The sequence below is a fragment of the Spodoptera frugiperda genome, chromosome 12, assembly GCF_023101765.2.
Source record: "Spodoptera frugiperda isolate SF20-4 chromosome 12, AGI-APGP_CSIRO_Sfru_2.0, whole genome shotgun sequence".
Taxonomy (NCBI): Eukaryota; Metazoa; Arthropoda; class Insecta; order Lepidoptera; family Noctuidae; genus Spodoptera; species Spodoptera frugiperda.
In genome coordinates, this window is record NC_064223.1 from 13372015 (window position 1) to 13399064 (window position 27050).

Consider the following 27050-nt stretch of genomic DNA (forward strand, 5'->3'; position numbering starts at 1 on the left):
ACCTATATTGACCGAATACCGTTCAGTACAATTACTGAAACAAAACCCATCAATATTCTATTTGCCTCAGAAACAAACAACTAAACTAAGCTTCGCTGTAGAACTGGCAAATATTCGCTTACCGAGGCAGTTTCAACAAACATTAGGTAAAATTTCTTGCAGACAGACATTAAATAGAAAAGTGAGAGAGATCTACATTATACTGATAAAATGGCGTGAACAGGAATGTAGGACATAACTGTGACGTTGGTATTATGACATTCGGAGACATTAACTTTCTAGTAAAATATTTGGTCTAAGTCAGAAGAAGATGGCCTCACAGAAAACCGACGTGAAACAACGCTTTCGTGTGAGTGAGGTTACTGGAAGCCCAATTACCCCCTTCTCAATCTTCCTAATCCCCGATTCCCCAACAACCCTTAAATTCCTAGCCCCGAAAAGGCCGGCAACGCGCTTGTAACGCCTCTGGTGTTTCAACTTTTCAAGTGCCCATGGGCAGCGGCGATTGCTTACCATGGTGATCCGTCGACTCGTTTACTAGCTTATACCATAAAAACACTATACAAACGTGACTTTCAATTATTATAATAATTAGACTGTTTAAATAAATATACCACAACCCTACAGCTTAACAACCCTATAGCTCAACAATCCTTTTTTTTGAGGGGGGAAATCATCCAATGACTTCTCCCGCCTTGGGTGAGGCAGGAGGGAGTGTCAGACTCTTACTGACTAAAAACCACCCCGTTCCTTTTCCTGCTTTGAGCCGGTAACCTTTCACGTTGTCCGCAGCTCCGGATCGGGCATTAGCCCTACTGGGCCCCATCTTTGGTGGTCTGGCTCTTTGAGGCGCGCGCGGAACGTGACGCGCCGTACGCACGGGTCTGGTTCTGGTCGGGCGGCGAGCCGTCCCCAGACCCGCAGCTCAACAACCCTAGAAATCCTTTTACAGTGTCTTAAAATTTGTACCACACCCTAATTCGCCCACTCCACTTTATGGGTAATTTTTACTTTTATGTCGTTTCTTTCAGCAAAATTAAATTACTTATGCGATGGGTGTTGCGTGCCGTGTTATTTCTACTTTCACGTTTTATTGAGTCATCATTATTAAAAACACAGTTTGAGTATTATCTTTATGGAAAAACCTGGAAGAGTATAAATACTTGACATACTTAACGAGCACCTTACCCAGCAGTTTACTAGTCATTTGAATTTGAACTTTGAATGTAAGGTCGTATGATGTATTTCATAACGTCAATACAAAATATCTGACCGTAGATGACCAGCGCGCGGTTCTTTGGAGTCACCATGTGCTTACTGCTCACTGACAGCGAGCAGGCCAGGCGCAAGTGAAACATTATCGTATTGCGCGCTTGCAGCTCGCAACCGGCGCACCGTTAGCACGCTAGTAGATAGTGGTACCCACAATTCAAAACCACGCCGTACCGGCGAAGAGCCAGAGCCGTACTTACTATGTGTATTTTTTAGGTTATTTCGTCGAATTTTGGAAGAGATATGTTAATTTAGGAATGACAATTCGTAGGTTTTTTTATATATATAAAGGGCTCAGCTATAACTACTGGGCTACCTATGAGAAGCAAGGTTGAATTTTATTTCTCTTTGTAGAAGATTACCAGTTAAAACACTCATAATGAACACAGATTTACTGTTTTAAATTAACTGATAAGTAAATATAATTGGTCAATTTAATCTTTCGACGCTGATCCGTAGAACATGGCGGATGCATTGTTCATGTTTAATGCTGTTAACGAAAAACCACATGAATTTACTGCTAATTAGTTTGAGAGCTGCGGCCAGAATATTTTATCGAAGAAGATTACCAGTGCATTTTCAATTTATTTCAATTTTTTTTTCAAGCATAGTAAAAGTCGAGTTTACCTTGCCATTTTTTAAAACAAAATCCTTACACTAAAGCGTAGGTTTATACAGACAATAAAAAGCAAGGATTAGTCATATTAGGCAAAACAAAATGCTCATTAATTATTATGTACAAAGCGTCAAGTCGCCGAATTCTACTCTTGAATTTGAGCCTCTAGCATGGCTTGAAACTAGTCGAGTTCCCCGTCAAACAGTTACGTGAGTAAGCCGATAACATAATAATTAATTTAGTATGTCTCACGAAAGTTATAATAAAAATGCACATTCTTGAAAAAAATTTCTGTAGACTTCTTCCCACTTAGACTCAACAAATATTTCTAAAGAAAACTCGACCCACTAAAACTTCATAAAGAAAGTTCTCTGGCAAAAACTATTCGCACGTCGTACGTGATCCAATCAATAAAGTCTATAACAGGACAATATTATCGAACTAAAGTTAGGCAAAAACTGTTATAGGTCTGTCCATCAAAGTAGCAGTCGATAGCAAAAAGTCCCATAAAACTGGATTCTTCGTCAGCGTACGTATTCGTCAAGTTGTGACAAATGTGGGAATTCTCGGCCGGGACCGATACGAGGCAATCAATCAATGCTCGGATACCGGAGAAATAGGGCTGTGATGCGTTATAGTTTCCCGGGATTTGGAACAAGGAATATGAATACCACTGTTCTTTATTAATATTTTGACATAAGTGCACATTTTTATTGAAGTGATTCACTTATTTGCAGTTGTAGACGTCTGCTTCTCATGCATGAGTTTTAAATCGCCAACCCGCATTGAGCAAGTGTAGTGATCAAACCTTCTTTGAATGAGGGCTTTTGGTCAGCAGTGGCCACTTATACAGTGTAATGCACTTATTAGCTTTTTTGCGCATTCCTTGTATAAGGTAGACGAACCATATAATACTAGGTAATCGAAAAAAAAAAAAAAACTGAAAATCGATATTCTAAATAATAGTTTGCTTGAAATACCACGGAGTTCTTTTTTAGCTGTATGCTTGTTAATCGTGCCGAGCACCGTTATTTGGAAAACGTGTTGTTGGTTCAAATACGAAATCCATTCCTTTTTGTTAACGCACCTATGACACAGAAGTTAAGAAGACGATAGTAATAAATATTAAATCCCGATAGTTGATGATTATCCCGGGTAGTAACAACACTATGAAGGACCCTATCAATCTCCTGATTCCATTTACAGCCCGCACATTCATCATACGTATTATTTAAAGCCTGTTTCTACGAATTCCTGTTTATTTAGGCTCCATATAATATGTAGGTTATATAATAATGTCCTCAAAAAGAATAAGAGATATACATATATTTTTACTCTTTTTCAAAACGGTTTTGTCTGTGTAGGTAATTTTTAATTTATACAGAGAATTTCATCCTTGTTTATATTATAACTTTCATGAGACATACTAAATTTTGTGTTTTGGCTTACCTACACACGTAAATATTTGATGAGGAACTCGACTAGTTTCAAGCTGTTTCCTGGAATTCTGCTCATCAATGTGAGCTTCTAGCATGGCTTGAGTTGAGTTCTTCGTCAAATAATTATGTAAGTATGTCGAAAAACATAATAATTTATTTCATCTTATTGACTAATGCCTGAATACTCAAACGCTACTCAATTTTAAGACGCTCTCAAATGTAGTTCTGTCACTATCAATTCTTTATAAAATTACAGAAATAGCACGATATTTAGATACAGCTTAAAATTAAGTGGCGTTTAAGTATTCGGGCGTAAGCTAAGGTTTAAAAATACTTTATTTATTTACAGCAAGATAAAGAACCGACACTACAAACAACAGAACAAGTTCTGCACACTGTAAGCAAACAGAATGCCAAAATTCAAAATGTCATAACACGTTTTCCGATATCACAGCAAACTTCATCTAGCCAGCTACACTTAACCGCAGCCACGTTGGGTCTTAAACTAAATTCGAAGGAGCCAGTCAAGTCTTCAAGCTCAAAACGGCTCATTGCTTCAGCAACCCGAGTATTCCAAGCCGATAGATATCCGTGCCAAGTTCGAACGCAAACTTTCTGTCTGATTTTGCTGATTCGATTATACAACTTTGGAATACGGAATTACTTATGAAGGAATATTAAGTAGATTAAGTGATAACTTTGTTCGAATAAATGTCCAATGACAGATTTATTACTTTCGCCTTATTTATGGCTTCCATTCACACAGTGGCTTAAATTGTTTAGAATTTATGATGTTATTTAGGTACTTGGTTACAATATGGTATAAACATATTTTTATACATCCTGTATCGTATCATCATGCCTTTTATCCCAGAAGAGATAGGCAGACGTGCACATTATGACACGTAATGCTACTGTACAATACACATACACGTTTCACCATTTAAATAAGTCCTATTATGACATAGGAGGTGACCCTATTGATATTGCCATATTATACTGGGCACAATTCCAGACTCCTTCCTTCTACTGATAAATTTTCGATAAACCGAAAAAAGCCCAGCAATACTTAGCCCGACCCGGAAATCGAACCAGGGACCTTACCCGGTAGTCACTCGACCAACGAAGCAGTTATACAACCTGCTCAAAGTAATAATATGATAGACAAAGCCAGTAACGAGTGCTTGGCGACAATAGATGATTTTAACAACGCATGTTTTAAAGGAATTTAAACTGTAATTTATGAAGAAAGACTTCAGATCGATAGTCAAAGGAACATAATTGAACTATACCTTCGTCACAACTGCAATAACAATAAAATATTCAGTATGAAATTGACTGATACCATAATAGACTCGACTCTCTGTCACACAGTGACGCATGTTGTCATTCGCTTCAAGGAAATTGAAAATATAAAGGGACCGACTGATTAAGTGGCTCTGCAAGACCCTTTCGGAAGACACCACATTTGGACCTTCTTTGTATGATAATCTACTTGTCCAACGCCTGATGTGGGTCGAAATGATTTTTACATACGGAGTCAAAAATGAGCATTTCTTTTTCGATTTATTTGCATTCGGAGTTCTTGGAATGGTATCATGTCCGATTACATTCTAAAACTTATCAATATTTTTAATTATTTTTCTTTTTTTACTATTACACTTTTCAGTAGACTTTTACTTGATTTCACCAATAATGCAGATGTGATCAGACGAAGATATATTCGTAGTTGAGTTTGTTTTATGATATAAGCCCGTAAATGAGCAGACGCATCACATGATGGTAAGCAATCGCCGCCGTCCATAGACACCTGAAATAATCTTTTGGTGGTTAGGAATTTAAGAATTGATGCGAAATCGGGGATTGGGAAAGGAGGTATTTGGGCCAACGGTAACCTCACTTATAAAACGAAACACAACGCAAACGTTGTTTCACGTCGGTTTTCTGTGAGGCCGTAGTATCACTCCGGTCGAGCCGCTCATTTGTGCCGAAGCAAAGCTCTCCCACACTTTAAAACTATAATTTTCGGTTTGTAGTATTAAAAGCATACAATTTTAATATTATGTTAAATGAACAACGTTTGATAAAGAAATTTACTGTGTAACATAGTGCTACGTGATAATAAAAACATTTGTACGTTTTCTCTTACAAAGCATTGCACCATATCAAATATCTCTAATTCGATTTCAAAGTGAAGTTAATTGAATAATGGATGAACATTGTACAGGGATTTCTGTTTTCCGGAACGTACACAAGTGCTTCATTAATTAACAGAGTCAAAATTTACTTATTGTCTCTATGCCAGTGGTCGCGATGGTGACTACCGAAATTTCGTAGGTTAGGCAAAGTAATATGACTGCAAGGCTGCTGCACAACGTGCAACTTTTTGTATAATCCACAAAATGTTGTTTCGGGTCTGTATGTGGTGTGTATGCTTGTAAATACGACGACATAGGAGAAAATCTAGTATTTGGCAATAGGCTCACCCCCAATTACATGGGACTAATAACAATGTACACCTTACTCTTCTTACGATAAAAGGCGTGACAATAATACTACAACAAGATACTACAGAAAAAACATACCATTTTTTCATAGAAAATAAACTTTACAACATAGATCTTCCATTCTTTCTTCACAAATGCTCTCATTTTGTTCATCCATTACGGAAGAACAATTTTCTAGTTCTATTTTTCTCCCCAGGAGGCACTTGAAGTGAAATTTCAATTAATTTGGATTGAAACACTCGATAGGAAGCGAATGACAATCGGATTACTCTCTAATTGATTTTAAAGTTTGACGAATTTATGTGGGATGCGTCGAGTGTTATATTATTGTAATTCCATTAGAAGGGTGTTCAATATTCAATATTCAATGTTCATGGACGATCCCCTTAAGATGTTTTTAAACGTTCACATTTAACTTAGTATTATTCCGGCGTTTAATTGAAGCCCTATTCTTCAAGTTTCGCATTGTTCCTCTTTATAATGAACTTTTGGCTGCCTTTATTCACAGCAATACTTGAATCTTTTACGTTGTGTTGTAATGCCAGAAAACTGAGTTGAGGATCTTGTATTTGATCCCTAAGTCAGTTAAAGAATAACGAGGATTTTCTGTGATCTGTTTAGTTTGGCTGTTAGTATTTTACCTATTTTAAATTAAATTATTACTATATGTTTATAATAACAGAGTACGTAGAGTACGTCTTGCTAATTGTCAGGTTTGAATCAAAAGTAAGCTTTCGATTTGATTGAAATTGTTAATTGCGTTATTTTCTAAACATTGTGCTCACAAATTGACCCTTCGAAATCCCAAAAGATTAATCGTGTTTTTTTCAACTCAAGACTTGAGAAATTAAAGCCGAGTCCTCGTTAATTTCAACTTTAATCAGTCGCAATAAATCACGTTTCTCCTTGTCAATTGCATCTGTTTCAAGAAGGCTTCTTAGTTTGTAATAAATTATCGTCGATTGACACTTTTTTAATCGAAATAAATTTGGTATTATTCCAAAAAGTTTTAATTTATTTCATTTTTGAAAACATTACCTACCGGTGTTTTTTTAGCTTATAAACAAAAATATTTACTGTTTGTTCTTAATAAAAAGAAATGCTATCTTCAAGACTCGGTACTTAGGATTCCAATGATCTTTCCACTAGTAACTTATTCGAAGGTTAGGAATTCTGAGCAAAAAAATTAGGTATAATAAGTCAATTTTCAAAAAGGGCAAAACTATGTCTTAGACCCTAAAGTTACGCACTATTGGAAGGGATTCATCAGTTTGTCCAAAAAAACGACAAAGAAATTTGTCTCGTTTTGGAAACCTAACCCTTTTGGGGTCGTGTTTGGCATTAGTCCAAAAAGACCTAATGGTCCTGTTTTCCATTTTCACGGTCCATAGATTGTGACGTCACGTTTTAAATTGAGTTATATTTATTGATGTGACTCTGTCGTCGCTTAGAATTTACGATTTTTTCCTGAAATGGTTTTATAAATACAATGTAAAAATAATATTGCAATATCTTTCTAACCGAATCATAATAATAGTCATCATCTACCGGAACTAGTAAAATATAAACTAAACATGACTTCATATCAACAACCACCGCTGATCAAAGGCCTCTTCTCACACGGAGAAGTTTGAGCATTAATCACCACATTTGCTCAATACGGGTTGGCGATTTCAAACCTATACGGTAATTAATATTTTCCTTCAGCATATGTTAGGGTTAGTTAGATATCTAAATAATCTTAGAAAATATATACATATAAATCGGAAAATTTCACATAGGATTAGCTATTGGTAGATTTCAAACCCGCACTCTCAAACATGTGAAGTGGGGTCTAAAACCTCCGCGCCACCACGAAATACAGCTGAACATAGACCTACATTTATTGAAAAAGGTAACAATAGTAAGAATTATTTCATTAAAAAGTAAATCGTGCTATAATAGTCTCTCATCTTATCACAAGTATTCTATTCATATTTCATCTGTAGGTATCTTAAACACATCCAAAACGATCTCACACACTTACACAAGCGAAACAAGTTATTTAATCAAAACTTTGAAACATTACTTACGAACAACCTTTAACCTATCCTCGATAAAGCACTTTCGAGTAATTTACACACCATTTGGCATAAACACACCCTCAGTTTCCTTTGAATTCTAAATTACATGATCTAACACGCAATTTTGGTATCATTACTCATAGAAAATTAACACAATAATTGTAACGTCTCAGGAGTTGAACTCATAACACTACGTCATGGTGTAATGTGATAGGGTTGGTCGAACTTGTTAAGAGCACGTCTTGGTAGGGCTGGCTATTGTTTTTGACTGATTTAAAAAAAAAGAACGAGGTTCTCAGTTTGAGCTGAATGTATGTTTGTTCGCGATTATTTTGCGATTGACGTTTAGCCATTTTTTGTTTATGCTTACACTTTTTTTGTCGAGGCGAGGCGAGAGGGAGTGTCAGACTCTTACTGACTAAAAATTACCCCGTTCCCATTCGTGGTTTTCGAGCTTATATATATAGTATATTAACTGACTTCAAAAAAGGATGTTTTTTATAAGTATTTTTTTATTCTTTCATTTTTATTATTGTGTGAATTTTGTTCATCAATTTAGTTTGAAATTTCTATCAATTCGTAAGTGGTGATATATTGCAAACTTCTTTATTTTAGTGTTTTTCGCTAACAGTAGATCTAAAAAAAATCGTCAGTGTAAAGACTAGTTTGATAATAATGATTTTGAACTAAACAATAGTTTTAATAATGAAGCAACCCTGAGTGTTCTATTAAATAATAAAGAGCGACATATTTTAATAATTGGCCATAAAACTTGGGAAGAGACGTCGTTAGAGTGAGGAATAGACACTTAGCAGCCGCTGGAATATAAATCAGTTCAAATTGCAACGACATTCATTAGTTACAATTATGGACAACAGATGGCGTTTATTCATTGTTTTTATACTTAGTCTAAAAGTTGTGTTGACGAGACAAAACAAACTTACTATTTTATACATACTTCTCAAAAGTTTTAAATGTATGAATTTGATTTTTTATTTGAGTTTTTTTAAGTCAAAGTCCAAGTTAAATTATTTATTCCAATGAAACCATAAATAGGCACTTTTGAAATGTCAATAAACAACAAACAAAGAAATAAATAACAGTCTGACAATCTATCCGTCATTGAAGCTAGGTCCTCGTTCCAAAGTGTAGCTTTGAATGGAAAAAACTACATATTATTATGCTTAAATTATTTCTAGTATTTTTTTCAATTCATCATTGTACATATAATAATATGTGACAACAATACAGAGATACTGCAACATAAATGGTAGAACTTACACTTAGTGAGTTTTATTAATAATATTAAAAAATCTGTATTATATAATCTCTTTTGTTCCAAAGTTCCAATATCAGAGCAAAATGTATATCGAAAATATCGAGTAATATTCAATTAACGAGATAACATTTTTCATTCTACCAATTAATAAATGTTAAAATACCAAGTAACTGGAATAATGAAACTGCAATAACAGTAGAATGAAGCCGGCACTATCTAAACACAGCACTATTCATCCGAACTCGATACAGAGAGTTATGATTTTACTAATACAGAGAGCCTAGTTCAAGTGTGATTCACTGTAACGAAATAGACACGTTTATGACGTACTGCGCTCTGATTGGCTGCTCTAAGCTTAAGCAACCAATGAGAGGGCTGAACGCAGTAATGTTTCGTTCGCGTTAACGTAAAAACTAACTCGCACTAGGCACTCTATACGTATAGTTCCACAGGAATAACAACGGGCGTGCAGTCTGTTATAAAGTTTTAATTGAACGGTGCTATGGGAGCAATTAAAAATAATAACCCCCGTGCGATGAAAGTGTGTGTTTCGTTGATTTATGAAGTCGCTTTTTGAGGGTTGAGTCAGGGAATTAAAGAGTATAGTTTTGTGATAAATTGTCATCAGTTGCTCTATTCAATAAAACAATAAAATTATTCATGACATTAGTCTTAAAGTCTCGAGTGAACAGGTTGCTCATAGATAGGCATGCCACATCGTCGGCCATATTATAGCTTACCACCAGGCAAGCTGGTGGCCAAACGCCATTCTATTAAGTATAGTTGCTGAGATTAGTGCGTACAAACAAACAAACAAAATCTTCAGCTTTATAATATTAGTATTGAGTAAAAAAAGTTGGCTTGGTTATCAAAAAATTGCAAGACAAAGATTTAGTAAAAAAAAATTATACATCTGGGCATCTTACAAGTTTTTATAGATAGTCCAACCCATCTTTTTAATAACTTAATAAGTTTTCTAAAACTTAATAAAATAGTATGTAGAACAAGAATTTCCAAATTAAGAAAAACCCCCGAGGCTCATCTACCACAGAATGCGAGCCAGTAACTTATAGCAGCCACAGAATTCACGGGTCTGCTCCAAGCTCCAGTTATTACTGCAAAATAAATACTGGGCCAACCAACCGCTAATTCTGTTTACAGCAAAGCTAAAAAGGTAGTCTAGAAGCGAATAATAAACTCATTAATTTATATACATAGTGATTATTTAGGTCAAATAAAATATTGGAAAAGGATTACCTATTTAATGTATCATTTGTACCGATAATTTTTGCTGAAATGTGGCGATCTATTGAGATGTTGTTCAAAAGGATTATTAAATAGTAAAAAACTGGATTACGTCTCAATATCTTAATGGTGTAGCCAAAGTTGAGAAATTGTATTTTGGGGTCTATTTACCCAACTGCGCCAGAAGAAGAGTTATGTTTTAGAAAAGTAGTTAACTGCCCAAATTCTAGAATTTGGAGACGTAATTATTTGAAGTTTGAAATCCTCATGAAGTTCCATCGTCTAGGGAGGACCAAAGAAACTATCAAGACTCTTACTGACTAAAATCCACCAAGTATCCCGACAGTTTGAAAACTGACCTTGACAACCTGACATATTATCAGATACCACGCTTTACGGAGAAGATGAAATTATCAGACTGCTAAAATCCTAATTAATGATAAAATGGGACATAAAAACTCCGAGACCTCGAAGAAATCCATCTGTATGTCTATCCATTAAGGACAGACTTCGTTTACTCGATTTATTTTGGCGAAGTAAAACAGATCAGATATTAAGGTCGAGTTGGTCTTCAATATTTATTCATATTGAATGTTTAGTCTAAATTGAATGTGTATACTACAAAAATTACAGATTAGGTCGATACAATCGTCGCAAACTTGATAGTTGACCTTCAAACCTTCAAGAAAAGAGAGTATTGCTTATTAAATGCAAATCAACGCACCCATGTCTCCTCTGGTGTTGCAAGTGTCCATGGGTGGCGCTGATCGCTTGCCGAGTGGTGACCCGCTTGCATGTTTGCTGAAAAAAATAACGATCCTAGGTATAGCATGATACATGATGAACTTAACTGCTGAAAATGTTTCAGAAAATTCATTAATACTTTGCCCTATTCAAGGATCTAACCAACCGACTAAGATCGAACAAACCAGGCAGTCAATATAATAATGTTATTATTAATTAAATTAAAAACTCGTTTCAAATACCCTTCAAAACTTGATTTGGAAACTCTCAATAACTTGACTATTTAGGCATAAATTATCTTCTTATTCATAAAAGCAACAATGGATAGCGTCATGAATATGCGATGCTATTGTCAACGGTTTTAGGGCGGTAAATGAATGGTCCTTTAAGGCGAAGCCTTGTAATGCTTACAGGGCTGCTCAGCAAGCTATAAAAACCAGTATAAACTGGACGGTGAAAGTGCGAGAAGCTCATACAAAGCGAGACCATAATAAACTGGTTTTGTGTAACTTGATGTGTAGTCACCGGAACGTAGTTAAGATGATGTATGCACAGGACGTTGGTTCCGTCTTCTGAATTGCTGTCGCGTACCGTAGCACAGGTATCGGAAATAGTAACTGCGCCTGCGATTAATGGGAGTGAATTGGATTAAATGTGGTGAAATGTTGATGGGATTTTAAATTACTTGCTTAAAATACGAATTAGCCGAGTGTGGTTTTAAAGGTTTTGTCTGAAGTCTTTGACTGCCAACAAAAATCTGTTGAAAGCAAATCCTCCATGGCGTTTATGATGTTAAAAAACTAGTTATTTAGTTAAAATCTCTCCTGGGGTAATAACTCTTTTGAAAATGAACTTTTGTCAACGTTTTTGACCATCTTATTTGCTGAAAAGACGGCGGATTTATTTCATTATAAATCCATGTAGGCATTTAACTTAGTCATAAAACATGACAACATAAAACTGCTCCTTAACAAAAACACTCAGTAGCGACTTAAATGATTCTTTGTCGCTAAAAACTTCGCTTAAGTTCACGAAAATGTTTTAAAACATTTAAATAATAAATAAACTTGAGATAGCCGGCTTTTGTCTCATAAAAATATTCGTGGTCTGAAATCTAATAGGTGGATTAATAATAATCTATTATGTAGACAGTATAAAGTGGATAATGGGAAATATTTGACGGTCTAGCATTCATTTATCGGGTCGGATTAAGTATTTGATTGTGGAAAATGTATATGTCCTTTTTTTGGAAAAAAGAACATTCAATGACTTCTTCCGCCTTAGGTGAAGCGAGAAGGAATCAGACTGACCAAAAATGACCCCGAAATCAGTCCGTAGCTCCAGGTTATTTTATATGAGCTGTAACATGGTCTTTTTTGGTCCTTCGGTTCCATTTGGATCGTGTACCAGCACAAATAAAAACGATTTACTAACCAATTAACTAGTAATCTTTTTCTAAGTGAATAAATAAAGATGGCTTTCTATTCAATTACCCTGAAGTAAAAACAATCGACTCATTTAATACTCAAATGATATGGAGTAAAGAAAAGACTATGATAAAAGATTTCCATACACTGAAGTTTCTTTTCTTAAGTATTTAGTAACATATGAAGTAGAGTCAATTCTGATTAAATCAATTATTTTAATTATCATGTAACAATACTATCTTAAAAGTTCTCATAATAAATGAGCAAAAAACAAGATGAACGACAAAAATCCTTTACGAAGTGAACCAAATCTAGTTTGTAAATACATTCACACAGACATTCTGTTAGTCCCAATACAGCAGTTCTTTCGAACGGCCGTCAATGTTCAGTTAAATGTAATGCACCCTTGGGTGTACCAGGTTTTTGGGGATATATGTATATTGCCAGTGACTTTGAATAGATACGACTGAACAACGAAAGCAGTTGAAAATAGCTCATTGACATTAAATCACTTAGGAAACTGAAAATTTACTTTTAATATAATTTAGGAAATTTAGGCATCCAAACTTTGGAACGAGCAAATATACTTGAGGCCTGATCGACAGATTGACACTTTTAATTTTTTTTTGACATAATTGCTTTCCTGGACAAATTGAAATAAATTATTTTGATTATAACTGCCTAAATGTTCACAGCAGTCACACATGGCTGCCAGATCAAAATCTTTCAATTTAAATCTAAGAGTATTGATCAAGACAAGCAGATATTATCACGACTTTCTATTTTCTAAAAGTAATATTAGAACTATCATCAACCATCGTCAGCCGCGAGACGTCCACTCTAAACATTGGCCTCCCCCAATGATTTCTAGACAGGCCGATTGAAAGCGTCCTGCATCCAGCGACTCCCTGCGTCCTTAATCATGTCGTCTGTTCACCTTATGGGTGGACGTCATGATTATTGTATATTTCAGCTTGTTTTGTGCATATTTTGTCTTTGACTTTCCGCATTATTTTATAGTCTCTTTTTTGAAGGGGGGAAAAATCATCCAATGACTTCTCTCGCCAAGGACGAGACGAGAGGGAGTGACGGACTCTTACTGACTAAAAACCACCCCGTTCCTACTCTTGCTTTTCGAGCCGGAGCCCCTGTAAACACGCTAGGTAGTCCGCAGCTCGTACTATAGTCCCTAAAAACGACATTGTTTGACGTTCTCATTTTTTATAGACTTCATACACATCGTAGTAAGCCTTTACAGCTATGAATTATGTAAACACATAAATTCACCTGTCGGAACAAACGCCGAAACAAATTAAATTCACTTATTGTTGCGGGCACGTTCCTACGTAATATGCTCGCGTATTTTCATTTCTAATTCTTACAATGCTTAGTTGTGTGTAGAATTTATGATTAGCATACCGCCTTTATTATGGCTGATGGTGTTTGTTTCTTGGATATTATTATATGTGGTTTTTGATAGTATTTGGTTAGAAAAACTTTTAGATTCGTCATGTCTGTTTATCCGTCCGTCCGTCCGTCCCTCCGTTTGTTTGTTAGTAGTAATTTACTGGATGCATTTGAATAATTATATTAATTAGGTTGCATTATATGGATTTGGAGGACTAAGGGGGAGGCCTTTATTCAGCAGTGGACGTCTCTCGGTTGATGATGATGATGATGATGATATGGATTTGCATTCAAATGTGCGGTGGAGGCAAAATAATAATATCTATCTTCGTTTCGGTTATCGTGAATAGTCAACAAAGGGACTTCACAAGAAGATGAGGCAGCTGCACTTTTTGATAAACCTGAACCTTTTATACTACCACCGTAGTATAAAAATTTGCCAAGCGGGAAGACTACGAGTAAACAACTGTAGAGGAGGCCCATGTCTCAGCATTGGACTGACATGGGCTATTGACGTTGATTCTAAAGACTTGATAGCAATTGGATAAACATTATAATCATAGGTTGGCCAGGTGGCTGGGCAACTGGCTGTCGTGCAATCATCCCCGCACAGGAGCAACTCTTTGTGTGATCCACAAATTGTTGTTTCATGGGCATGTGAAATTGTATGTTTGTAAACACAACCACGACACAGGAGAAAAACCAAGCATGGAGCAACGTTTAAAAAAAAACAATGTAAATATAAAGAAATCCTGGCTTATTTATAGAAGAAGTAAAGGTACATAGATAGGTATGTATATTTTAGTTTTTAATCAAAAACCTAATATAGAATTCACCTTTGATATTCTTCTTCACAGCGCCGGATTTCATTACAAGCGCTCCAGGATTTTATACGTTGTGGTCTTAAGTAATCAGGGATAATAAAATTTTACCTCAACCATTTATATATTTTTTTACAGTGAAAATTGTGTAATCAAGTTTTAGAAGTGTTTTTGGTACTATTCTCTGTAAAAAGTAATTACTCGGCGGTCTGGTTGGTAAAGTTTCTTTAAGAATTTTTATACAAAAATGTTTTAGTGTACTTTTTTGTACGACAGAACTAAAAGTGGTCGTGGTTTTTCTCAAATGTAACTGGCTGTAACGATTTCGTTTTGCTGTAGCCATTTTTATGTCGAGAATTCTAATTTCAGATTTATTTTATTTCCAAAAACGTTCGTTGTTTTCATTTAATTTATTTGTTCGATGATTAGCATTCTGTTTAGATTTTAACAAATACCTAACCAGTTTTATATAAAATGGTCATTACATAAAAGATTTAATTCGTCTGTACGATTGGCGTCATGAATGAGAGGCTGGGCAACCGTCTGCCACGCAACGTGTAATGGGTTCGATTCCCGCTCGGAGCAACTCTTTGTGTGATCCACAAATCGTTGTTTCGGATTTGGGTGTCATGTGTATATGAACTTGTATGTTTGTAAACGCACCAACGACACAGAAGAAAATCCCAGCTGTTTTGCAACAAAATCATCATATTACCAAAGTTCCCCGTATTTTAGGAATAATACAGGAAACCTCGTTTTGTAACTGTCTCAATATCAGATTTTATAAATAACTATGAGTATCTTATATCACCCGCGTTGTGGCAAGCGAACGCCATAGCTCTGTGGCGTACACTGTTTAATTATGCCATAGTTTTCAAGATTGCTTGGATACTGATTCAAAATAAAACCAAACTACAATTTCTTTATACCCCAAGCAATAAAAGTGTGAAGATAAATAAGGTTGTCAGTATTTTTGACGCTATTTCATACATATTGCCTTCTTATTGTTACAGACAGGCCCCTTGAGATTGAGTGGAACACTGTATTTTTCTCTTTTCGTCAATCACGTTCCGCCGACGAAAGCTTACATGCTTAAATATAAATCCCTGTTGAGTTTCCTTGAACGATATTTTGTTCACAAGATGTATGTAGCTGCGTGATCACAGTAGAATAGAATACATTAACTACCACACCTAATCTCTTCCATTGGGTGATGTAAGAGTTGACTAATAAACACTTCAACTACATATATAATAGGATGTCCATTCGAAGCTACACTTTCGAACGAGCACTTAGCTTCAATAGCGGTCAGACTGACAGACTATTATTTGTTTCTTTATTTATTAACGTTTCACAAGTATTTTACTTTTTATTTTTTTCTACTTTTACTGCGTGACGTCACCGCGTCCGCGCACTCTGCTCATGAATAAGAGTCCCGTTGTGACTTGAAAGTAGTTGAGCTGTTCTCTATTATTTACCTACGTGTGTAAACCGTTATTTTCAATCAATGTCTGACGATAGTAGTTATTATTCAATGAACACTGCCCAACTGATATGTTAAGTTTGTCAATACATTGGTGTAATTAATAATCAAACAAAAGTCTCCATATTCGATAATTACTAATTATTACACTATAAACCATTGAAACAGTACGACAACGCCAACCAACGAATCTACAAACTGCTACATAAATTACGTATGCCGAAAACTAGTGTTATTACTTCGACTGCAGTTAAATTTAACTGTCGACTTTAACTGTGCAGTTTATTAGCCGTTAACAGCGTCTATTAGCTTTGTGTAGCTTTGTTTTATAGTTATTAGTATACTGAAGTGGACTTTAGTTTTGGTAATTGGTTCGTGAAATTTGTTTAATATTTTCTCGTTAGTACCTTTTTGGTTGTAAAGTAATCTAGAGAGAGGAATTTGATATTCGATTTTGATTGTACGGTTGGCGCGGTGGCTGGGTAACCGACTGCCTACGGAGTAACTCTTTGTGTGATCCACAAATTGTTGTTTCGGGTCTGGGTGTGATGTGTATGTGAACTTGTATGTTTGTAAACAAACTCACGACACAGGAGAGTAGAGCTGATGGTGAATTCAAGACCAAAGATCAGATAAACTTTTTAAACGATGATAGGATTTGATTACGCACGATAAATTAGACACTAGCTCCACCATACAATAGAAAATCTCTGCCATTCTTCTGTGTGTGTCTTTTTCTAACGTTGACGTTGTCGACGCCAAATGGTTACCACATTTACTTTTTTGAGGTGGGAAAATCATCAAATTTCTTCTCCCGCCTTGTATGAGGCAAGCGGGAGTGTCAGACTCTTACTGACTTAAAACCACTTACTTGTCTTGCTTTGAGCCGGAGCCCCGGTAACCTGTTACGTTATCCGTTGTTGTTACCGTACTACACCTACAAATCACCCGAAACTGTTCGTTGGACAAAGCAGTGGATGTAGCAATATTTCAAAACTGGTTAATAAACCATCCATTCAGCACAATGCCGATACAAAGCCACTAAGTCTAATAATCACACCAAATCAATGACCGCTTAACTAGCTCAGTTTACTGAACACGATCAAACTAGAAATTCTAGGCATATAAAATTCAAAATCCATTGCAGCGAAAGCGAGAATTTTAGAATGAATTTGATGGATCGGGTGGCGTTACGGCTGAGCGATTTTCGCACCTAACAAATATTTGTATGATCTACACATAGATGCCGTTGTTCGTTGTTTGTCAATTTCAGGTCGGTGTTTGTTTACTCGAAATGGGTTTTGTAGCATGGATTACAAAAAATCCTATTTTCGAAATAATTTTTTTTTTGTGTATGGATATAAGGGTGCTTTTCCACAAGAAATGTGCTATGCTACGTTACTGTAGATGCGTTTGGCTTTCATCTTGCATATTCATTAGTACACATAGCTTAGCACTGGTGGAAACGGACTAAGTTACTATGTTTTTTATATGGAAAGATGCGTGATATGGATGTGTGCTATGTATGGTTTCCTACTATCGATACATCGCATACTCGAGCTGCGCATCTTCCTATCATCATAGCACATCATACTCGCACCGCTTCATAGCTTAGTATTAGTGGAAGCGGTCACATAGTTTCACAGCTTAGCTATTACATCTTTACAGCATAGCTATGTACACTAATAACGTCTGTAATAACATTTAACAAGAGTTTCACCAGTTTTAAAACAGTAGTTAATCGAAATGAATTATAGTTTCCAGTTTACGGAGCATATATTTAAATGGTGCCCGTTGCATAATTCCTTGCTCTGAATAAATTTACCATAATAGCTAATAAATAACTTTTGTATTTCTGTTCTAAAATTTTATTAAAACTTATGAGTATTAATGTAGTTGTGAAATTAGTTCGTAATTATTTACTGCCTTACTCAGAGACTTTTAAGGATTAGGTACTTAAACTAGTCCTTAGTAACGATTTTGTATCGAAAACAGTTGCTAAGGACTGAGTTAAGTAACCATTAAATACGACTCTGAGTACGGCGGTTAGACTGCCTCGTTGGTTGAGTGTTTATAAATGCGATTCGATTAACGAATGGGGCGAGTGATTATCCATTTTTTTTTCGGAATAACACGGAGATGGATTTAAGAATTGTGCTATGTGCATTACAGTATGCTCATCTCAGTTTGTGACATTTTATACGTGCCAAACATTTCAAGGTGCTAAAATTGTCGTGGTGGCTCGGAGGTTTAAGACATCCGCTTCTATTCTCGCGCTCGAAGGCGCAACTTCGAAACCTACCAACGGCAAGTACCGATGTCACATTTTCCGAGTTATACCTACATCTATGTACTTTCTTAGATTATTTAGAGACCGGTGAAGGAAAACATCGTGAGGAAACCTGCACTTACAATTTTTACTTTTAAGTTTGAAATCGCTAACCTGTATTGAGCAAGCGTGGTGATTAATGCTCAAACCTTCTGTATGACGAGAGGCCTTTGGTCGGTAGTGGCCACTTATAGGCTGTTGATAAAACATTGCGGATTCACACAATATTAAGTTATGAATGTCTAATCATTCGTAACTCTCTCTATTACATTAAGAAAAATAATAAAAGTAAATAAACTCTAATGTCGTGTCAAAAACTTTTCAGTTCAATATTTTACGACTCGCAAAACTTTAAACAGACGTCCATATATAGATGTACTGCCAATCGACAAACAGAGCAAATAGATTATGTTCACAAAACTCCATATTTTGGGAACTCGTTCGTGATTTGCTAGTTCTTGTTTACAAAGTAGAAATTTTCCAACAAATCTAAATTAATTTTGTACTGCGCAAAACAAACGGTGCAATGCAGTTGTTGCATTGAATTTATAGAAGAACGTTTGTAGGTATGTGATTTCTTTATTTTTCTTGTAATATGTTTGCGATATTATATTTTCTCTTTGTAACTGATATTTAATAATAACTAACATTAGGATATTTGTTCCTATAAAAATATATTGTAAAAAAAAATTCAAATCATTTGCTCGGTAGTCTAGAAATAGCCAAATTCAAATCCAAAATTCTTTGTAGATCACAGCTTTGTATAAAGTCAAAGTCAAAGTCAAAATTATTTATAGCAAAAAGACCAAGAAGGCAAATTTGATTTTCAAAGTAAATATAATATTAAAAATGTCTGTCGGTCAGTCCTCTAGCTCATTCCAAAATATTAATTCCCATAAAGAAGAACGACGAAGAAACACCATAGGTTACTCTTACAGTCAGGTTCACAATACAATTCTTGGTTACATTGTTTAACATTGTTATATAATACAAGACTTAAATATTTAAATAGATCACTCTAAATACTGTAACACTGCATCACTTGCAAGTCGCAATACACATCTAATGCTCAACAATCACATTTACCATTCAATGTACCACGTAATTACGTTCAAAAAGATATATTATATTTACATTACTTACGTCACGGTTTATAGACAAAAGTATTTTAATTCATTGATGTTATTTATAACTCGAGCGTGCTCGTAAACATTGGCGTGGGACACGTTTTTGTACATAAGATAAGAAGTTTTGAATATACTGAGGTTTTCCAGTAGGCTACAATAAACAACTTCAAGAAGGGAGTAAATAGGTTTCTTAAGGGTTGGCAAAGCGCATGTAATGTCCCAAGTGTACCAGGGCTTACCAGGGCTCCGGGTCGAAAAGCAGGAGTAGGAACGGTATGGTTTTTAGTCAGTAAGAGTCTGACACTCCCTCTCGCCTCGCCCAAGGTGGGAGAAGTCATTGGACGATTTAACCGCTTCAAAAAAATGGTTGGCAAAGCGCATGTAATGCATGGCCGTGTACTACAGTCATAACCAAGATCACAACACAGGGCAATAAATGTTGCCTACACAAAGCAGAAATAGTACTTTTATCTTGTTACATAAAGCAAAAATAGTACTTTTGTCTTGTTTCACAGAAGATTAGCAATCTCAACCAATTTCGAAGACTTACACCAAATATTTCTTGACTCAATTCTCATACACACGTAGACATAGCAACTAATTTTATGTAAATTATATTAAATTTGCTCTCATGTTAGAACCGTTTTATTTCTCAAGGGAAATTTCTAAAGGCCACGTACTTTTTACTGTCGTTTTTAATTTGGCTGAAACTCTTCCAAGCTATGAGCGTTTGAGTGAGTACAAAGATTTTGTGACTAAGTTTGAATAAAATATGCGAGGACCTTCAGATGCTGATAATTATATGGCTGATTAAACGTCCTTGCCTTAAGAGAGTCGAGGGACAACTTATATAAGTTTCAACTATGTAGTTGACTATAGTAAAATGACGTTTGGTTTTAGTGAGGTTACCGGAGGCTCCATTACCCCCCCTAACCAATTTCTCAATCCCCAATTCCCCAACAATTCCTTTCCTTTTTCCAACAATTCCCTTAAATTCCTTACCCCAATAGTCCAGCTAAGCACTTATAACGCCTCTGGTGTTTCGAATGTCCACAGGCGGCGGAGATTGCTTACCATCTGGTGACCCGTCTGCTCGTTTGATAGTTTATATGTATATCATAATAAAAAAACCCAAAAGGACAGCAGTTATTTTCACACGTATGATAAGCTGCTTCTATAAATAAATACAAAGGAAGATTTTATAAAGTATACTCGTATAGCATTTATGCCATCAACCTAATCCTTCTGCCAAGAAATCACCCCAATATTATAAATATGAAAGTTTGTTGGTTTGTCTGCCAATCACGCTGAAATTACATACTTACTATGAGCTGAATTGGGTGATAAAATATTTTTTATACCACGGAAATGCGGGCGAAGCCACTGACAGAAGTCTGTAATAATTAAAAACAAACCCTTTCTCTCCATCGCTTAAATTTTAGTATGTATTCAAACCACATCAAGTCTCCACCTATTTATGTACAAGGAATAAATATAGTTGAACAATTCCATTCACTAAATTGCTACGAATCGTCAGCATTTTAGGAGTAACATACATGTGAAACGTGTGACATACAAAAATAAAATATTTGTAATGCATTCCATACCGACCGCGCGTTGTAATTGAAAGTCGACCCGAGTTATAAGCTTGTAGCGAATTTTTGTTACGAAATAACTTAAAGTGAAAGAAAACAATGTGGTTGCAAAAAATATAATATATTATTATCATTTAGGAGCTATTTGCTAAAATGTAACATTTTTATCAACAGGTCACGCCAAACCACTGTTGGTTCATTGGCTCTCTCTCTATTAAAGAGGGTTATATAATATGGTTATTTAGTGAAGAGCACCCTTCATATATGACTAAGTTGCAAGACACAGTTTTTTATTTTACATGTATACCCATCCGCACAAGAATCTTCACTTGTTTTTTTTTTCAATTTCATACACACATGACACATACTTCAAGCGGGAATTGAATCCGCTACACGTTGCACGGCAGCCGCAACGCCAACCGTGCATCAACCGTACAGTCGAATTGTGGATTCATAATAATTCATGTTTATCAGAAAATACTGCTGCCCGATCTCTGTTAAATGTGTATTATAGTCCCTTAGTAATTTGACACATGCAAGAATAATAACATTAGTGACAAACGTCTTCTTCCCTACCATCCCCAAGCTTATAACTTGGACAGTCCAAAACGAAAGTGGTCATAAAACACGGTGGCTGTTTTGGATTTATACTGGCGCAGTAGCCCTGGTTTATGTCCCACGTAATGTGGTCACTTGAGCGCTGGATTAGCTGCATTTACCGACGGTCTTTGCTTCTGGAATTGTGGTCTAAACGGCATTTGCATTAAACGGAGTTTAAAACGTAAGAAGTTCTAGAATGTTTAATTTTGGACTACCTTTTTAAGATGCCATTGCCGAAGGTCTTATTACCAAGGTCAAACAATAAGTTTAGATTTAATTTTATATTTATATCATACGCAATACATTACACTGTAAACTAATTCTTGGAGGCGTATTTTTTTCTAAAAGGATTTGTCAATCTTTATATATATAATTCTTCTGTAAGTGTGTATGTCACTGAACTTCTCTTAAACGACGGGACCGATTTTGATGAAATTTTTTGTGGGTGTTCAAGGGGATCTGAGAATGGTTTAGATTCATAATTTTGTCCGCTGGACAATGTTTATTTCATTAATTTTTAATTTATTAGTAGTTGTTGATTTTGGAATGTTTTACATTGAATCCGACAGACAGCGACAGCGACCATCGCAGTGTCAAATATTAATGACGTTAGACATTGTCATAACAATTTTCATCAAAAAGGTCCAGAAAGTTTTAGCTTATTAAAAAAAGTTTAAAATTTTCAAATTAAAGACGTGTAGACAGGACAACGTCTGTCGGGTCCGCTAGTGTATATATTTAGCGTCATTAGGTACTAAAACATTAATCCCTAAGAAAATAAATAAAAATGGGGTTACTTAGAAGTTCAAGAATGTTTAATTTGAACTACCTTTAAGGTGGATAGGATGTATAATTTTCAAATGAGTCCTGTAACTATCCCATCCAGTGCCATCGAATATCTTTTGCCTTATTGCCAAGGTCAAACAAGTGACAGGTTAAGTTGCTAACCAAATGTGACTATTGTGGCAGTCCCCGAGACCTGTGGACAGCAGTGGACTCGAAGGGGTTTTGGCTTCGATTCCCGGGTCGGGCGAAGTATTACGGGACTTTTTTTGGTTTTTTGAAAATTTCTCAGGGGTGTGTTATCCCTGAGAAATTGGAGTCTGGAAATGTACCCGGTATATGGCAATAGGCTACCTCTGCCTACCCCTTTGGGGATTAAAGGCACAAAAACGTAATAAATGTGGTGATGTGTAATGGTTCATTTAGGTGGACATAAGATATTATCACTTAATGAATGGTGATCAAAATTGGTTAATTTGACTTTGAAAGGAAATATTTCATTAATGTATTCCTAAACGAATTTTCGTAGACACGAGATCACTTAAGAACAGTTTATTTGTGAATGCATTTGCACTGAAATTACCATGTTTATGGCACGAAGTAAATCGGCTTACTGCTACAGCTTTGCATGCTTGAATACCTAAACATATAGTTGTTATTTCAAGTGCTAAGGTAATTTAAATTTAAGTGGTTTTAGTATGAACATTATTTAAACGTGGGGTAAACAAAATGATATAGTTTATGACTTAGTTAAAGTATCTCGTTGGTTGCGAGTGCTAGTGCCGCCAAAAGGGGTTTGATTTTGAATCCTGGATTGAACAAAGTGTAATGGAGACATTTCCATTTTTGGACAAAGTGTGATTGAGCCATTTCCAGTTTTGGAAAAGGTGTGATTGAGCCTTTTCCATTTTTTTAATTTCTTAATGACCATTGTCTTTTTTATAAGCCGGAAAAACACACACACACAAAAACTGAATTTCACAATATATTATAAGAACGGATATGGAATAACGCCTTCTCTTTGGCGGACTCAGTAACAAAAATTCTTGATTTTACACATGAACTAATAAACTTCATATAAAGCCCGCACCATACTACATGCCATTATCTAAACGCACTCGAAATATTTCAATGTAAATGCACGAACATAAATTTCGCTGTAAAATTCACACGAACTAAATCACATGTGCTTTTGGTATTCACCCTAAAGTCTAAAGTCGGGCTCGCCATCTGTCCGGATTTAAGCATTGGGGTCTGTCCGACTCTGAAAGCGTCCGGGATTTGGAAATGCGTCGGTAATAAAAATGGAAAGTCGGCTCCGTATGTATGCGGATTGAAAGGAAAGTTGCGGGTTCGTATAGTATTTTAACGTTTAGATTTAAATTCATATCATACGCAACAGATTGCACCGCAAACTAATTCTTGGAGACATCATTTTTCCTGGAAGGAATTGTCAATGTTTATATATAGCGTCATTAGGTACTAAAACGTTAATCCCTAAGAAGTTAAATAAAAATGGGGTTACTTTTGTCACGTTATGTTATTAGTTTTATTTTGATAGCTACAATACTATCATCTATAACTTTCGTGAGATATACTAAATTAGATTGTTTGACGAGGAACTCGCCATGCTAGACGCTCACATTCCTGAGCGCTGCTACTCTAGCAGGAGGAGGCGTAGCAGTGCAACAATCTTCTAACATGGCTTGAAACTAGCAGAGTTCTTCGTCAAACAGTTATGTGAGTGAGCCGATAACATAATAATTAATACATTCGCACTAAGTCAAGGTTTTTTTAACAGGTTCTATGATTATTTTAACTCAGTAACCGAACATGAACAAGCTGTTGTTACCTATTTTTTGTTTTGACCAGGATCGCAGAAATAAAGAAGAATACGCACACTATTTAATTACTAATCGATTCCCAAAAGAACAAAGTCTTCCAAACAAAGTAATTGAACTGAACTTGTAAATAGGTCGATCTATCTTAATTAAGTACCAGGATAATAGAAGCTGACAGGAGCTAGAATTATTTGAATAACTAAATAGTTGAGTACAAGTTCAAGGTTTCTTCAAAGACAACCTTAACTACTAGGACATGAAAGCTAGAATTAATCGATAGACATTATACTCTTCCATTAAGAGTGACAGGTAGATAATCAAATGAAAAGTTCCTTAGAGAATATAAGAGATGATTATTTAGAACGACTCGCATCTGCCAGCGGCTTCGCTCGCGTTCCCATGCGATAAAAAGCATCCTTTCACGTACTTGTTTTACAATGTCTGGATAACCGCTTTGTATGAGATTACTTTGAATTACGAACTAATACATTCTGTTACATATTTTATCGGACATATATATAAAATTTGTGATACAGGCGCTTAGTATTTTACTTTACTTTAAAACTAAACACGAGACAGTGAGGGATAGGCTAGATATTTAAATATATTGAATATAAATTGCAAATATATTTCAAAAGCTTATAATAAATGCCCAAACTACATATTAATCTTTTATATTCAGTTTGAAAATGCCAATACGAGACCTGTCTACTGTGGAAAATTATACATGATATGTTCCAGACTAAGATTTATTCAAGACATAAGTTTGTAATCCACCTAAGGCTTTTCACGGTACACTACTAAAACACAGTAAATAAAGTTGTTTGGTTTCTACAAACTCTGTTAATCTGGTATGTACTGTAATGTTAATATACACACAAATTACCACCTTGAAATTTGTTCGTATTGTGTTGTTAATCTCTTTGTGATACACATGGGTGGTTTAAAAGTCCAATATAATAAAGTCTGGTATTAATTATTGTACTGTCGACGTTTATTTCTGAAGAAATGTGTGGAAAATGTCAGAAATTCTCAAAATTATTTTGGTGTGATGATTAGAATTTTTAAGTAATCTACTAAGCATGAGAATCAAAGTATTAGAACAACTTTGCATAGAACTAGGAATTGCAATTGCTAGATCCATTCTCCAGCAATCCAGCTGGATCCAGCGCTTTTTTGTGATCTGCAGCGATGAAACGCAAACGTCACAATTTAAGGAAAAACTTATTTTATGTCTTCATTAGCCGCGTTTATCAAGTAGAACTAACGGCTTAAAGAACTAAATATCAGTATGTCAGACTACAAAAATAATGTTTCAAACACCCATTGACTAATGTTTCAAAGACATTACTTACATTGACTTACGCTCGAAATTTCAGACAAAAACACATTTTTTTGGAAAAAACAATGTTTTATATAAAAGTTGGATACTTCGATGCACCCGTATGTCACAGATATAAGCTTGATACATTGCATCTCGTCGCACAGCGTCATTTTTTACGTCTTAATCTCGCCCTGTTATTACTCTTAGTTTGTGTTTATCCCCATATTTATAAAAGGATTAAGTTTGACTTTTCTTCTTTGTTTTGGTATTGATAAAAATAGTCTACTACATTTTATTTAGTTTGGGTATTGTGCCATATATGTATTGGGTATTGTACATTCAGGCCAGGCCGCAGAAAGCTCTGCACAGAGAGGAGTGGAAGAAAGGTAGGGAGGCCTTTGCCCTGTAGTGGGACGACCACGGCTAAAAATAAATAAATGAAATTAAAAATGACAGAATTTTCAACAGTCATCAGTCTTTTTATACATCCTCGTTGGTTAAGGGTATTTTTAATTTGGCCATTCTTTCGTCTCGTATCTGCCTTCTATATTTCTTTCGTAAATCTGTTTCCATCCATCCTTTCCACATGTCCAAACCACCACGTCACTACCCATCCATTATAATCAGAATTATCCATCGAAATATCAGTACACAATATCCTGAATCCATTACAGTCAATCTATATCAGATGCAGCGCTAACAAGCTCGCTATGAACATGGTACACACATCACTGTTTAACTAACCAGCGGGAATGTATATGCTTTGTTATCTATGCACAATGTACATACATTGGTATCAAGATTGTTGTGTATGTATGTGTGATTGATCTTGATTGTAGATGATTTTGATGTGTGACTTTTTAGTTAGTGGTCAAGTAAAGAGGAGGATTCTTTGAGAGATTTGATTTGAGAAAGAAGCAAACCTTATTCCTTTAGAACTATATATAAATAAACCCATAATAATGTAATGCAAATTTATATGATCAGTGGCTTTGCCCACGGTCTCGTTGGATAAAAAGTGTTACGTGTTATTCCAGACCATAATCTACCCCTGTTCTAAATTCCATCCCGATCCTATCAGCCGTTTTGACGTGATTGAATTTCAACTCCTTCGAGTAATAACGACCTGCAAAAACTATGCTCATCAT